A 14354-nucleotide genomic window follows, 5' to 3' on the forward strand; every position below is an offset into this window, starting at 1 on the left:
GTACCAGGAAAAAGGGCATGGATGAGAATTTAGACAAAGACTTAGGCCCTCAAAACACTCATGGTCCAAGAATAAGAGGTGAGAGTTGGTAATGGCTACAGAAGGGAAGATGAAACAATGTGGCCCAATCAATCAATCAATTGTATTTATTGAGTGCTTACTGTGTGCAGAGCACTGTACTAAGCACTTGGGAAGTACAAGTTGGCAACATATAGAGACAGTCCCTACCCAACAGTGGGCTCACAGTCTAGAAGGGGAGACAGAGAACAAAGCCAAACATATTCACAAAATAAAATAGAATAGATATGTACAAGTAAAATAAATAGAGTAATAAATATGTACAAACATATATACATATGTACAGGTGCTGTGGGGAAGGGAAGGAGGTAAGACGGGGGGGATGGAGAGGGGGACGAGGGGGAGAGGAAGGAGGGGGCTCAGTCTGGGAAGGCCTCCTGGAGGAGGTGAGCTCTCAGTAGGGCCTTGAAGGGAGGAAGAGAGCTAGCTTGGTGGATGTTGGGAGGGAGGGCATTCCAGGCCATGGGGATGATGTGGGCCGGGGGTCTACAGCGGGACAGGCGAGAACGAGGCACGGTGAGGAGGTTAATGGCAGAGGAGTGGAGGGTGCAGGGTGGGCTGTAGGAGAGAAGGGAGGTGACGTAGGAGGGGGCGAGGTGATGGAGAGAGCCTTGAAGCCGAGGGTGAGGAGTTTCTGCCTGATGCGCAGATTGATTGGTAGCCACTGGAGATTTTTGAGGAGGGGAGTAACATGCCCAGAGCATTTCTGGACAAAGACAATCTGGGCAGCGGCGTAAAGTATGGATTGAAGTGGGGAGAGACACGAGGATGGGAGATCAGAGAGGAGGCTGATGCAGTAGTCCAGATGGGATAGGATGAGAGCTTGAACGAGCAGGGTAGCGGTTTGGATGGAGAGGAAAGGGCGGATCTTGGCAATGTTGCGGAGCTGAGACCGGCAGGTTTTGGTGATGGCTTGGATGTGAGGGGTGAATGAGAGAGCGGAGTCGAGGATGACACCAAGGTTGCGGGCTTGTGAGACGGGAAGGATGGTAGTGTCGTCAACAGTGATGGGAAAGTCAGGGAGAGGGCAGAGTTTGGGAGGGAAGACAAGGAGTTCAGTCTTGGACATGTTGAGTTTTAGGTGGTGGGCAGACATCCAGATGGAGATGTCCTGAAGGCACAGTAGATAGGGCATAGACCTGGGAGTCAGATGGACCTGGGTTCCAATCCCAGCTCAGCCACCTGTCTTCTGTGTGATCTTGGGCAAGTCACTTAACTTCTCTGTGCCTCAATTCAGTTGTAAAATGGTGATTGAGACTGTGAATCCCACGTGGCGGGGATATAGACCTGAGAGAAGCAGCATGGCTCAGTGGAAAGAGCTCTGGCTTTGGAGTCAGGAGTCATGGGTTCAAATCCCGGCTCTGCCACTTGTCAGCTGTGTGACTTTGGGCAAGTCACTTCACTTCTCTGTCCCTCAGTTCCCTCATCTGTAAAATGAGGATTAAGACTGTGAGCCCCCCATGGGACAACCTGATCTCCTTGTAACCTCCCCAGCGCTTAGAATAGTGCTTTGCACATAGTAAGCACTCAATAAATGCTATTATTATTATTATTATTATCCAACCTGATTAGCTTGTATCTACCCCAGGGCTTAGTATAGTGCCTGGCACATAGTTTCATTAAAAAAAAAATGAAACAATCAAGAACAGACAAAGGACAAAACTAAATACCACAGGAGTAAGAGAACATTGCAGAACATTACAGTTTCATGCTCCTCACCACCCAGGCAGGGCTGTTTAGAGTTGAAGAGCCACTGTCCCAAGAACCCCAATGGGCTACGAGTCCGGAAGTCCACTAGCTGCCACCTTGTTCTCACCCAGCCACTGTAGGGAGGGAAGGATGGGGGCCGATGGTCGGGGTAGGGGAGTATGGTGTCTGCAGGGTGTCCTCTGGGCAGAGGGACTGGCACTTTGATATTGGAGGGAGCAGCAGGGCCCCCACCTGGCCTGCCATAGAGAGAGCAGAATGGGGCCTCCCTCCAAACTCTACCCACCCCTCAGCCCCTAGATGGGGGGAACTGACCTCGTCCCGATCCATGTGATTTCAGGGGAAATGTTTGAACATAAGCATGGCTGTCATGTGCATGAGCACTCTAATATTTACAAGATCGTGGGTATTTTTCCCAAAAGAGAAGGGACGTTGCACAGGGCCTCAGGGAAGGATGGAGTGGTGCGGGTCTTTGGCCCCAGCCTCACTTGTTTACAGTTCGTTCCTGTTTTCTTTCTTAACTTTTTTTTTCTCCTTAAGTGAAAAACAGGGGCTGTTTATGGGGAAATATGTCACATTGTGATGTCGTCAGGAAGCCAAAGACCCAGACTTGCTGTTGTGAACTCTGCAGAATGAGTAATGGTGTATTCTGATCTGTGGGCTGGCCGGGCCCCTCAGGGTGTCAAGCCACCACATGGGCCTAAGAATAGCTATTTTTCAAGCAAACATTCTTCTGGGAATTTTCCAAACGTTCCCTGTAAATTGATAACATGGTATAACATGGATAAAATGGGCCAGAGACTGGTGTACGTTTGCAGTATCCGTTTCTGAAAAACAGGGGTGGGAGGGTCCTCCTGCTTTTTAGGTTCAGTAAATGGGCATCTAAATATACCGCAGCCCTGTCCATATATCATCTATGCCTTGTGTGTGTGTTGGAGTAAGAGTCCTTGCATGGCATAGTGGATAGAGCGCGGGCCTGGGAAGTCAGAAGGTCATGGATTCTAATCCCGGCTCTGCCACTTGCCCAACGCCACACAGCAGACAAGTCACTTCACTTCTCTGTGCCTCGGTTCCCTCATCTGTAAAATGGAGATGAAGACTGTAAGCCCCACGTGTGACAAGGGCTGTGTCCAACCTGATTTGCTTGTATCCACCCCAGTGCTTAGTACAGTGCCTGGCACATAGTAAGCACTTAACAAATACCACAATTATTGTTATTATTATCACACAGAGAAGTTTTGTAAGGCTCAAAGCCTGGAGACCCCAGATAGCCACAGGATGGAGGTATTGGGGAATTTCAGGAAGGGGCAGAGGTGGGGATATGTGAGGCAGAGCGTTGGCCCACAATGGGAGCTCAATAAATCCTGCTGAGTCAAAAGGGGCCTCCTCAGCCTCCTTCTCCACAGTCCCTCAGGCTCGAGTCCCGGTTCACCACAGCTGCCACAGAGCGGGCGGAGGTCGGGTGGCCATACATCTCTGCCCACAGCACTCTATGGGCCTGCCTCTGGATTCCCCTGTCGTGTCCCATTTTCTGGAAAAGATCAGTCAGGCGGGAGTGTAAGATTGTCCTGCATTTAACGGACACAAGCCCTGCCTCCTCCTCGGGGGAATAGGGGCGGGTGAACAGGGCTGGCCTGTAGCTGAAAGACTGCTATATTTCAAAGGGTCACTGTAGGCTTGATGGAGGCTCCCTCAAGGATCTCTAGAATATATGTGCCAGGCACTGTTCTAAGTGCTGGGCACTGTAGGCAGATCTCTCCACTGCAGAAAGACAAACAGGGACCCCTGTTACTCTCTCCTAGTCATTCTAGAGTAAGGCAACTCTGGAATCATTAGGTCAGTCCATCAATCAAGAGGTGAAATTTATTGAGGGCTTATTTGTGTGCACAGCACTGGTCTAAGCACTTGGAAGGTACAATACATCAGAGTTGAGAGACTCTGTCCTCAAGGAATTGACAACCTACTGGAGGAAAGAGATTTAGTGTTGTAAACACTGTGACATAATCTCTAGGTGCTTTGCTGAACTTCTCAACTCCCAGCCCTGTTTAGCCTTCAAATTCCAAAGTTTAACATAAAACTCATGCATGATTGTGCATCTATTTTGCCTCTTTGTTTTCTGCTTCTTTGGTTGGCTTAGAGGTATGGTTTTATTTTTTTATGTTTGGTTTCTCGGGTTTGGCTGACGGAGCTTGGATTACACACCACCAAGCGAATGGAGAGTTTATCTGATCCAGTTGATGGCCAGATTGGCAAACTGGATAATTCAAGGCAAAAGACTTCCCTTCCTCACACAGGATTTACCCAGGCCCTAAAGTGAGTTGCAGGTGCAAGTTAATTGGAAGGTGTTTTTTTTTTTATTTTTCTTCCAAGCAATCGTTGGGTGACTTGTTCTCCCTCATTGTGGGCAGGGAATGTGCCTGTTTGTTTATTGTTCTATTGTACTCTCCCAAGTGCTTATTACAGTGCTCTGCACACAGTAAGCACTCAATAAATATGATTGACTGACTGACTCACCTAAGGATCACCACAGAAGCATCTTCCAAAAGTAAAGTGGGGCTCCTTTCTCTGGAGACCTAGATGGAAGAGGTTGTTGTTGAGAGCAGCTCAAATGACTGCAGGATTCAGGTCCTGAACACCAAGAGAGTGTCAAATGGTGTGGGATGGACACAGAATAACGAGATTACAAAAAATGCTTCTAAATGCCCTCTTTGTGAGCCTAGGGAGAATTTGCAGTTTCCTTTTCATTTTCTTGGAGTTCAGTATTAAATCCCAGAAACAGTAGCCTAGTGGACAAAGTTCAGACTAGGAAGTCAGAGGTCTTGTCTTGTCTTATGCCGTCGAGTCGTTTCCGACCCTTAACGACATCTCAGACACATCTCTCCCAGAACGCCAGCTCTCCATCTGCAATTGTTCTGCTAGTGTATCCATAGAGTTTTCTTGGTAAAAATATGGAAGTGATTTACCATCACCTCCTTCCGACTCTCTTCCATACCGCTGCTACCCAACATGGGTGAGTTTTGACTTGTAGCAGATTGTCTTCCACTCGCTAGCCACTGGCCAAGCTAGGAATGGAATGGGTAGGCCTCTGCTTGACTTTCCATCCCTAAGCTGAGGCTGGTAGAGTACTGGAAACTCTCCAGGTGCGACCCCAAGAGCGGGAAGTCAGAGGACCTAGGTTCTACTCTCAGCTCTGCCACATGTCTTCTGTGTGTCCTTGGGCAAGTCACCTAACTGCTCTGTGCCTCAGTTTCCTCCTTTGTAAAATGGGAATTCACTATCTGTTCTCCCTCCTACTTAGACTGTGAGCCCCATGTGGAACAGGACCGTAACTGACCTGATCACTTTGTATTGACCCCAGTGCTTGGCACATAGAAAGTGCTTGGATGTTATTATTATTATTATTATTAGACTGGTCCACACTTTTATAGGGAAGCTAAGAGTGTGGCAAAAATGGCCTTGGCCAAGAGGATTTGGGCCCCAGTCCTGCTCTTACTTAGTGAGTGTGTGGCCGTAAGCTCGTTGTGGGCAGGGAATGTCTGTTTATTGTTATATTGTATTCTCCCAATTGCTTAGTTCAGTGCTTTGCAAACAGTAAGCACTCAATAAATCCGATTGAGTGAGTGAATGAAGTCGTTTCTCTGGGCCTCAGTTTCCTCCTCTGTAAAACAGAGATTCAGTACCTGTTCTCCTTCCTACTTAGATTGTGAGGCCCATATGGGACAGGGGTTGTGTCTGACCGGATTATCTTGTGCCTCCCTAGTGTTTAGTACAGTGCTGTGCAACATTAGGCACTCAGTACATTCCAGTGATTGATAGTGAAGGAAGTGTCCATACATGCCACAGACTTAATCTAGGGATAATGTATCTGCTCCCCCCGCTCCCTGTTAGATGTGAGCCCTATGTGGGACAGAGCCTTTGTCTGGTCTGATAATCTCATATCTACCCCAGTGTTAAGCACAGTACTTTGGTATTCAGTGAGCTCTTAGTAAATACCATTATTAAGGCAGAGGGCGTGGCAGGGGCCGGGTTGAGGCAGCTGTGAGAAAGAGAGGAAGTGGGTGTGGGGGGTAGAGGAAGAGAGGCTAGAAGGGTGACTCAGGTCATTGTTCCCATCAGCCCTGTTTCTCTCCCCTCTCCCTGACTCTTCCTCTACTCACCACCATCACTGCTGCTGCTCAGTCCAGAGGGACTGTGGGCACGGGCCCAGGGGAGGGGTGAAAATAGTCAAAGTCTTCGCTCAGAAGCAAGCACACACAGCTTTCTCCCCCACTACACAGCTGGGTGGTAGTGACAAGGAAAAACCAGGGGAGAGTAACGCAAGGGACACACAAGGGAGGCTTTTGTCTCAGGCACAGAAGTGGCCAGCCACAACCTCACCCACATAAACTCACACACCTATGCACACAAACCCACAAACCTCACTCACGTGATCTTTTTAAAGGGTGATTAGAGGAAGACACCCGGCTCTCATCTCCTGTTCCACTTCAACGACCTAAAATCTATTTGCCTTTTTGATTTTTATTTTCCGTAGCCTCCATAACCAGAAATTCCCTTTTGTCCTCTGTTCTCCTCCAAAAGCCCAAGTTATCTTCCCAAAGCCCGGGGAAGAAGAGGTCAGTGCTGTCCCTGTTCTTTGATAGCCTGTCTGGATCATAGAATATGGGGTAAGCAACCTTCTGAATTGTTCAAGTGGGCACTTTAGTCAAGTGCTGGGCTCTCAATCCACCACCAACACAATACCCTTTGTTGACAGCATTTCAAACACGTTTACAGCTACAACAAGGTTCCCAGGAGAAGAGTGACTACGGAATGAATTCTTTCTAGACCCTTGGCCCAGGCTTTTCAAAGTTTGAAACCCTGGGAAAATTTCACAGTTTTCCCTCTTGCGACCCAGGACCTGGCCACTCTTGGACCTGTGGAATGTGAACAGGACAAAAAAGGAAAAACAGCCAAAGTAAAAACTAATGGCTGAATTGGAGCCAGTCCTGTGGGGACCTGGCAAGTGTCACCGGCTGCTCACTCCCAGCGGAAAATTCCCCAACAGAATCCCGTCTCTGTTCTGACCGGGGCGGGGGAGTTTTGGGTGGTGGCAATGGCAACATTGACCCATCAGCTCCCCATAATAATAATGGCATATGTTAAGTGCTTACCATGTGCTGTACTAAATGCTGGGGTAGATACAAGATCATCAGGTCCCTCCTAGGACTCACCATTTAAGTAGGAGGGAGAGCAGGTATCGAATCCATTTTGCAGTGGAGGGAACTGAGGCACAGAGAAGTGAAGTGACTTCAGGTAGCCCCAACAAATAATCTAACCCCTTGTATTTAAACAGGAATCCTCAATTTGATTGCAAGCCTCTTGAGGGCAGAAATCATTTTTACTCTTTGACTTGTTTCCCAACTAAGCAGTTTATATCCTGCTGGCACCGTGCGGGTATTAGTCAAGCAGACAACAACAATAATCATGATTACCACTTTTGTACATATTCTACATACTCCACTGCTTAAGCACCAACTGGGGGGGGGGGTGGTGTGTGTGTGTGTGTGTGTGTGTGTGTGTGTGTGTGTGTGTGTGTGTGTGTGTGTGTGTGTGTGTGTGTGTGTGTGTGTGTGTGTGTGTGCGCACGTCCTTTTCCTTCTTCTTCCTACCTGTAATTAATTTCAGTGTCCATAAGGTCCTCAAGGGCAAGGATCATGTCCATTAATTCTATTATACTCTCCCAAATACTTATACTGTGCTCTGCACACAGTAGGCGTGTGATGGAGAGGATTGATATTAAATGCTTATTCTAGGCCAAAGCACTGTGTTAAGCACTGGAGTAGATATAAGATAATCAGATCAGACACAGTCCCCATTCCACATAGGGCTCACAATCTAACAGGTAGGGAGAACGGATGTCTTATCCTCTGGTTACTGATGAGGGAACTGAGGCACAGAGAGGTTAAGTGACTCGCTCAAGGTCACACAGCCAACCAGTGGCAGAGGTGTGATCGAAACTCGGTTCTCCCGGTGCCCACTTCCATTATCAGCCTCCTCTCTGATCTCCCATCCTCTTGTCTCTCCCCACTTCAATCCATACTTCACGCCACTGCCCGGATTGTCTTTGTCCAGAAACGCTCTGGGCATGTTACTCCCCTCCTCAAAAATCTCCAGTGGCTACCAATCAATCTGCGTATCAGGCAGAAACTCCTCACCCTCGGCTTCAAGGCTCTCCATCACCTTGCCCCCTCCTACCTCACCTCCCTTCTCTCCTTCTACAGCCCACCCTGCACCCTTCGCTCCTCTGCCGCTAATCTCCTCACCGTGCCTCGTTCTTGCCGTCCCGCCATCAACCCCTGGCCCACATCATCCCCCTGGCCTGGAATGCCCTCCCTCCCAACATCCGCCAAGCTAGCTCTCTTCTTCCCTTCAATCAATCAATCGTATTTATTGAGTGCTTACTGTGTGCAGAGCACTGTACTAAGCGCTTGGGAAGTACAAGTTGGCAACATATAGGGACAGTCCCTACCCAACAGTGGGCTCACAGTCTAGAAGGGGCTCACAGTCTAAGGCCCTACTGAGAGCTCACCTCCTCCAGGAGGCCTTCCCAGACTGAGCCCCCTCCTTCCTCTCCCCCTCCTCCCCCTCTCCACCCCCCGCCTTACCTCCTTCCTTTCTCCACAGCACCTGTATATATGTATATATGTGTGTACGTATTTATTACTCTATTTTACTTGTACATATCTATTCTATTTTGTTAATATGTTTTGTTTTGTTCTCTGTCTCCCCCTTCTAGACTGTGAGCCCACTGTTGGGTAGGGGCCGTCTCTATATGTTGACAACTTGTACTCCCCAAGCGCTTAGTACAGTGCTCTGCACACAGTAAGCGCTCAATAAATACGATTGATTGACTTTCTCTGTCATGCTGCTTCTTTACACCATCATCATCGGTAGTGGCAGAATATATTAACCCCCTACTGCAAGCAGACTGTTATGCAATCCAGGGACACACAACAGAAGTCTACTACGAAATCCAGGGACATACAATAGAAGCATAAGGCCCAGTCCGTACCCTAAAGGAGCTTACAGTCTACTTTATCATTGCTCCACTCTACAGGAGAAACAGTCTTTATAGCCTGCAGGAGGAACATGGCTCACGTTAACCTGATGTGTCCGCAAGTGAAAACTTAGGGGAGCCCTATTGCATTAAGCAACCTACAAACCAGGCTTCATCCAGTGGCCCCGATTTGCAGGGTGGAATCTGCTCTTTTAATTATGGGCTTCACCACCCAGGATCATTCTGCCCTTTATCAGTGTTCATTGCCTAGCCTATCCCAATATCTGGTAGGAAGGCAGTGGATGACAGCGTTCCTGTTTAGGGGCTGGGGAGGAAGGGGGGCTGATACTTTCCTAATAATAGTTATGGTACTTGTTAAGCACTTATGTGCCAAGCACTGTTCTAAGTGCTGGGGAAGATTCAAATTAATCAGGGTGGACACAGTCCCTGTCCCACATGGGGCTCACACTCTCAATCCGCATTTTACAGATGAGGTAACCAAGGCCCAGTGAAGTTCATTCATTCATTCAGTCATATTTATTGAGCACTTACTGCATGCAGAGCACTGTACTAGGCATTTGGGAGAGTGCAACAATAAACAGTCACATTTCCTGCCCACAACGAGCATACAGTCTAGAGAGGGGGAGAAAAACATCAATGTAAATAAATAAAATAAAATTATAGATATGTACACAAGTGCTGTAGGGCGAGAATTTCCCCTGCAGTCAGCCCCAAGTAGCGGGAGGTGTGTTTGCTGTTCACAGTCTCTCTCAGGCACGGCTTGGCAATCTGTCCTTTGGGAGAAGGATTCAGATCACCCAAATGAAACAGCAAAAGAGTTAAGCAGCTTTGAGGGGGAGAGGGGAAGGAATATGTGGTTGTGTTTCTTCCTTCCTGTGCTTTACAAGCAGATGGTCAGAAGGAACGATTCGAAGATACAGTGAAGCTCAACTTCAATCCAGCAGTTCAGCTGGTGAGTAGCATTCGGGACGGAGGCGGGCCCTTGGGCCTTTGGAGTTTGGGTAGGGAATGAGTGCAAAACTAGCAATAAAAGGTAACTTTTGAGTGCTTATTATGTGCACAGCACCAGACTAAGCACTTGGGAAAGAACAAAGAACAGTATGATAGAATAAGCAGGCATAATCCCTACCCTCAAGGAGTTTCCAGTCTAATGGGAGAGACAGACTGTAAAATGAATTCTAGATGGGGGAAGCAACAGGATATATATGGAAGGGTTGTGAGTGGGAGGTTGTATCAAATGCTTAGGGAGTACGGACTCAAGGGCATAGGGGCACAGTCCCCCTTCTAGACTGTGAGCCCGTTGTTGGGTAGGGACCGTTTCTGTATGTTGCCAACTTGTACTTCCCAAGTGCTTAGTACAGTGCTCTGCACACAGTAAGCGCTCAATAAATACAATTGAATGAATAGGTGATGCAGTAGGATGGGAAAACGGGGTGGGGGAATGAGAGACTTGTCGGGGAAGGCTTCCTGGAGGACATGTGACTTTAGTAAGGCTTTGGCCAGGCCCTGCCACTCAACAAGGGGCAGGCTTTATGTGAGACCAGGGTGGAAGGAACTTCTGTGTATGTATCACAACCTATAGTGCTCACCGCTAGTCAGTCGTGTGACCTTGGGCAAGTCATTTCACTTTTAGAGAAGCAGCATGGCATTGTGGATAGAGCATGGGCCTGGGAGTCAGAAGATCATGGATTCTAATCCTGGCCCCACCACTTGTCTGCTGTGTGACCTTGGGCAAGTCATTTTGATTCTCTGTACCTCAGTGACCTCATCTGTAAAATGGGGATTGAAACTGTGAGCCCCATGTGGGGACAGGGACTGTCCCCAACCTGATTTGTTTGTATTCACCCCAGAGCTTAGAACAGTGCCTGGCACAATGTAAGTACTTAGTAAATACCATAATTATCATTATTATTATATGTGCCTCAGTTACCTCACCTGTTAAATGGATATTGACTGTGAGCTCCATGTGGGATAGGGACTCTGTCCAACCTGATTAACTTGTATCTACTCCAGCGCTTAGTACAGTCCCTGGCACATAGAAAGTACTTAACAAATACCATTAAAAAAACCCCAACAGTCCAGAGCCCCGTCCGGGCCTGAAATCACCCAATCGATCAGGCAATGGTATTCATTCTCTCTAGACTACACACTCCTTGTGGGCAGGGAACATGTCTATCAGCTCTTTTGTATTGTTCTCTCCCAAGAGCTTAGTTGAGTGCTCCTCACAGAGTAAGCACTCAGTAAATACCACTGACTGATTATTGAGCTTACTGTGAGCAAAGCTTGTACTAAGCACTTGAGAAAGGACAGTACAAAACAGTAGGTATAGACGATCCCTGCTCACAGGACGTTTACAGGCTAGAGAAGGAGAAAACAGGAAAATAAATTACAAATGGATACATACATAAGTGCTGTGGGGCTAGGGGAGGGGCGACTATCAAAGTGCTTTAGGGGAAGAGACTCAAGTGCAGAGGTGACACAGAAGGGCCGGCTGAGTGAAGGAAGTGAGAGCTTATTCAGGGAAGATCTTCTGGGAGAGATTGACTTTAGTAGGGCTTTGAAGATAGGGAGGATGTGGATAAGGGGTTGATAGACGAGCTTGAGATACAGTGAGCTTGAGAAGCAGCGTGGCTTAGTGGAAAGAGCATGGGCTTGGGAGTCAGAGGTCGTGGGTTCTAATCCCAACTCCGCCACTTGTCAGCTGTGTGACTTTGGGCAAGTCATTAACTTCTCTATGCCTCAGTTACCGCATCTGTAAAATGGGGATTAAGAATGTGAGCCCCATGTAGGACAAACTGATAGCCTGTATCTACCCCCGTGCTTAGAACAGTGCTTGGCACATAGTAAGCGCTTAGCAAATACCATCATCATCAGTGAAAAGGTAGACATTAGAGGAGCAAGGTGTACGAGCTGGGTTGTAGTAGGAAATCAGCTAAGTAAAGTAGAAGGGGAAGAGCTGATTAAGTGCTTTAAAGCAGATGGTTAGGAATTTCTGTTTGATGTGGGGATGAATGGGCAACTATTGGAGGTTTTTGAGGAGACGAGAGACATGAACTGTGCGTTTTTTAAAGAAAAGTGATCCAGGCATCAATGATCCAGTATGGACTGGAGAGAGGAGAGACAGGAGGCAGGGAGGTCAGCAAGGACACTGATGCAGTAGTCTAGGTGGAATAGGATAAGTGCTTGGATCAGTGTGGTAGCAGTTTTGGGAGAGAATGAGTTGGATTTTGAAGATGTTGAGAAGATAGAACTGACAGGACATGGTGAATGAATATGTGGGTTGAATGAGAGAGGATTTGAAGCTAATGCCAAAAGTATGGGCTTGTGAGATAGAGAGAGTGGTGGTGTTGGCTACATTAATGGGAAAATCTGGGGGAGAACACGATTTGGGTGGGAAGAAAGGCTTGGGTGGGAAGTGAGTGTCTTCGCCCTGGGGGTGGGGCTGGGTGATGAGAGATCTTCTAGACTGTGAGCCCGCTATTGGGTAGGGACCATCTCTATATGTTACCAACTTGTACTCCCACTCCACCAATTGTCAGCTGTGTGACTTTGGGCAAGTCACTTAACTTCTCTGTGCCTCAGTTACCTCATCTGTAAAATGGGGATGAAGACTGTGAGCCCCCCGTGGGACAACCTGATCACTTTGTAATGTCCCCAGTGCTTAGAACAGTGCTTTGCACATAGTAAGCGCTTAATAAATTCCATCATTATTATTATTATTATTGTACTTCCCAAGCACTTAGTACAGTGCTCTGCACACAGTAAGAGCTCAATAAATACGATTGAATGAATGAAAAGGTGCTTGATTTTAAATATGCTAAGTTTGAGGTGCTGGCAGGACATCCAAGTAGAGGTGCCCTGAAGACAGGAGGAAATGCAAGACTGGAGAGAGGAAGAGAGGTCAGGGTTTGAGAGGGAAGTAGATTTGGGAATCATCTGCGTAGAGGTGATAGCTGAAGCCATGAGATCAAGTGAGTTCTCCAAGGGAGTGGATGTAGATAGAGAATAGAAGGGGACCCAAAACTGAGACTTGAGGAACTCCCACAGTTAGAGAGTGGGAAGCAGAGAAACAGTACTCAAAAGACACTGAGAAGAAGCGGCCAGAGAGATAGGAGGGGACAGTGTCAGTGAAGCCAAAGTTAGATAAATTTTCAAGAAGGGGATGTTGAAAGCAGCTGAGATGTCAAGGCAGATTAGGATGAAGTACAGGACATTAAATTTGGTCAGAAGGAGGTCATTAGTGACCTTAGAGAGGGCAGTTTCTGTGGACTTGAGGGGGCCAAAGCCAGATTGCAAGGGATCAGGGAGAGAAGTGGAAGCAGCAGGTATAAACTACTTGCTCGAAGGGTTTGGGAAGGAATGGTTCCAGGGGATGATAACTGAAGAGAGCTGTGGGGTCAAGATAGGTTTCTTTTTTTCTTTAGGGTTTGGGTTTTGTAGGCATGTTTGAAGGCAGTGGGAAAGGGAAGTTGGAGAGTGAATGGTTAAGAATGGCAGTCAGGGAAGGGGGAAGGGAGGGGACAAGTGTTTTAATAAGGTGAGGGATGGGTCAGAGGTGCATGTGGAGGGGGTAGATTTTAAGGGGACATGGTTGATCTCTTGCAATACTACTGAGAAGGATAGGAGAGTTGAGGGGGCAAGAGGGCAGGACTGGAGAGTTGCAGGGGAGATTTTAGGGAGACCATGATTGTGAGTTTCAATTTTATTGACGAAATAGGTGGTAAGGTCATTATGGGCAAGAGATGGGGGAGGAAAGGGGGCAAGGGGCTTGAGGAAGGAGTTATAAGTCAAAACCGCTTAGTACAGTGCTCCGCAGACGGTAAGTGCTCAATAAATACGATTGAATTGAATGAATGAACTGCTGGCATTAGCAATGGACATGGGAGTCAATAAAGGAGTAGTATCGCTGGCCAGAGGAATGGGCAGAGTTACAGTGAGGATGAGTTCGAGATGGACTAGGTTGATCTGATGTCTGGATTTCCTTCAGCAGCACTCTGCAGTTCAATCACCAGAGTAGAGGAAGAGTACTCTGGAGGTGATTCAGCACCGTGGGTTGGTGGCATGAGATTGACGGAGGGACAAGGGAGAGAGGAGTTCAATGGAGAGGGTGAGGTTGAGGGTGTGGATTTGTGTGTCAGGAGAAGGTAGGTTGGGTAGGAAGACCAGATGGGACATGATAACTTTGGGAAATTGAAAGGGGTCAAGGGATCTGAGGTCTGTCGGGGAACAGGATGGATTTGCTCTGCACACAGGAAGTGCTCAATAAATACAGTTGAATGAATGAATGAATTTGTGGGTTGGTGGCGAGACAAGGCAGGTGAGGAGGTTGTGGTCGGGTAGAGGGACTTCAGAGTTGGTGAGGGTAGAGATTGTACAGGGACTAGGGTGAAGTGGGGTGGAGTAGGGAGGAATCTCCATGGGGATGTTGAAGACCTAGAAGATCAGAGTAGGGATGGAAAAGGAGAGAAGGACTGTCAGAAAGGGATCAAAATACTTAAAAAATTTGGAGGTG

The 14354-nt window shown here is 47.7% G+C and overlaps 1 non-coding gene across 1 annotated transcript; it reads right to left on the minus strand.

Annotated features, from left to right (window-relative positions):
- Nucleotides 1–4805: 4805 nt before the first annotated feature.
- LOC119920273 lies at nucleotides 4806–4943 on the minus strand. Its single transcript, XR_005448031.1, has one exon. It is a non-coding gene; the product is annotated as a small nucleolar RNA SNORA7 (small nucleolar RNA).
- Nucleotides 4944–14354: the final 9411 nt, after the last annotated feature.

The sequence above is a fragment of the Tachyglossus aculeatus genome, chromosome X1, assembly GCF_015852505.1.
Source record: "Tachyglossus aculeatus isolate mTacAcu1 chromosome X1, mTacAcu1.pri, whole genome shotgun sequence".
Lineage (NCBI taxonomy): Eukaryota > Metazoa > Chordata > Mammalia > Monotremata > Tachyglossidae > Tachyglossus > Tachyglossus aculeatus.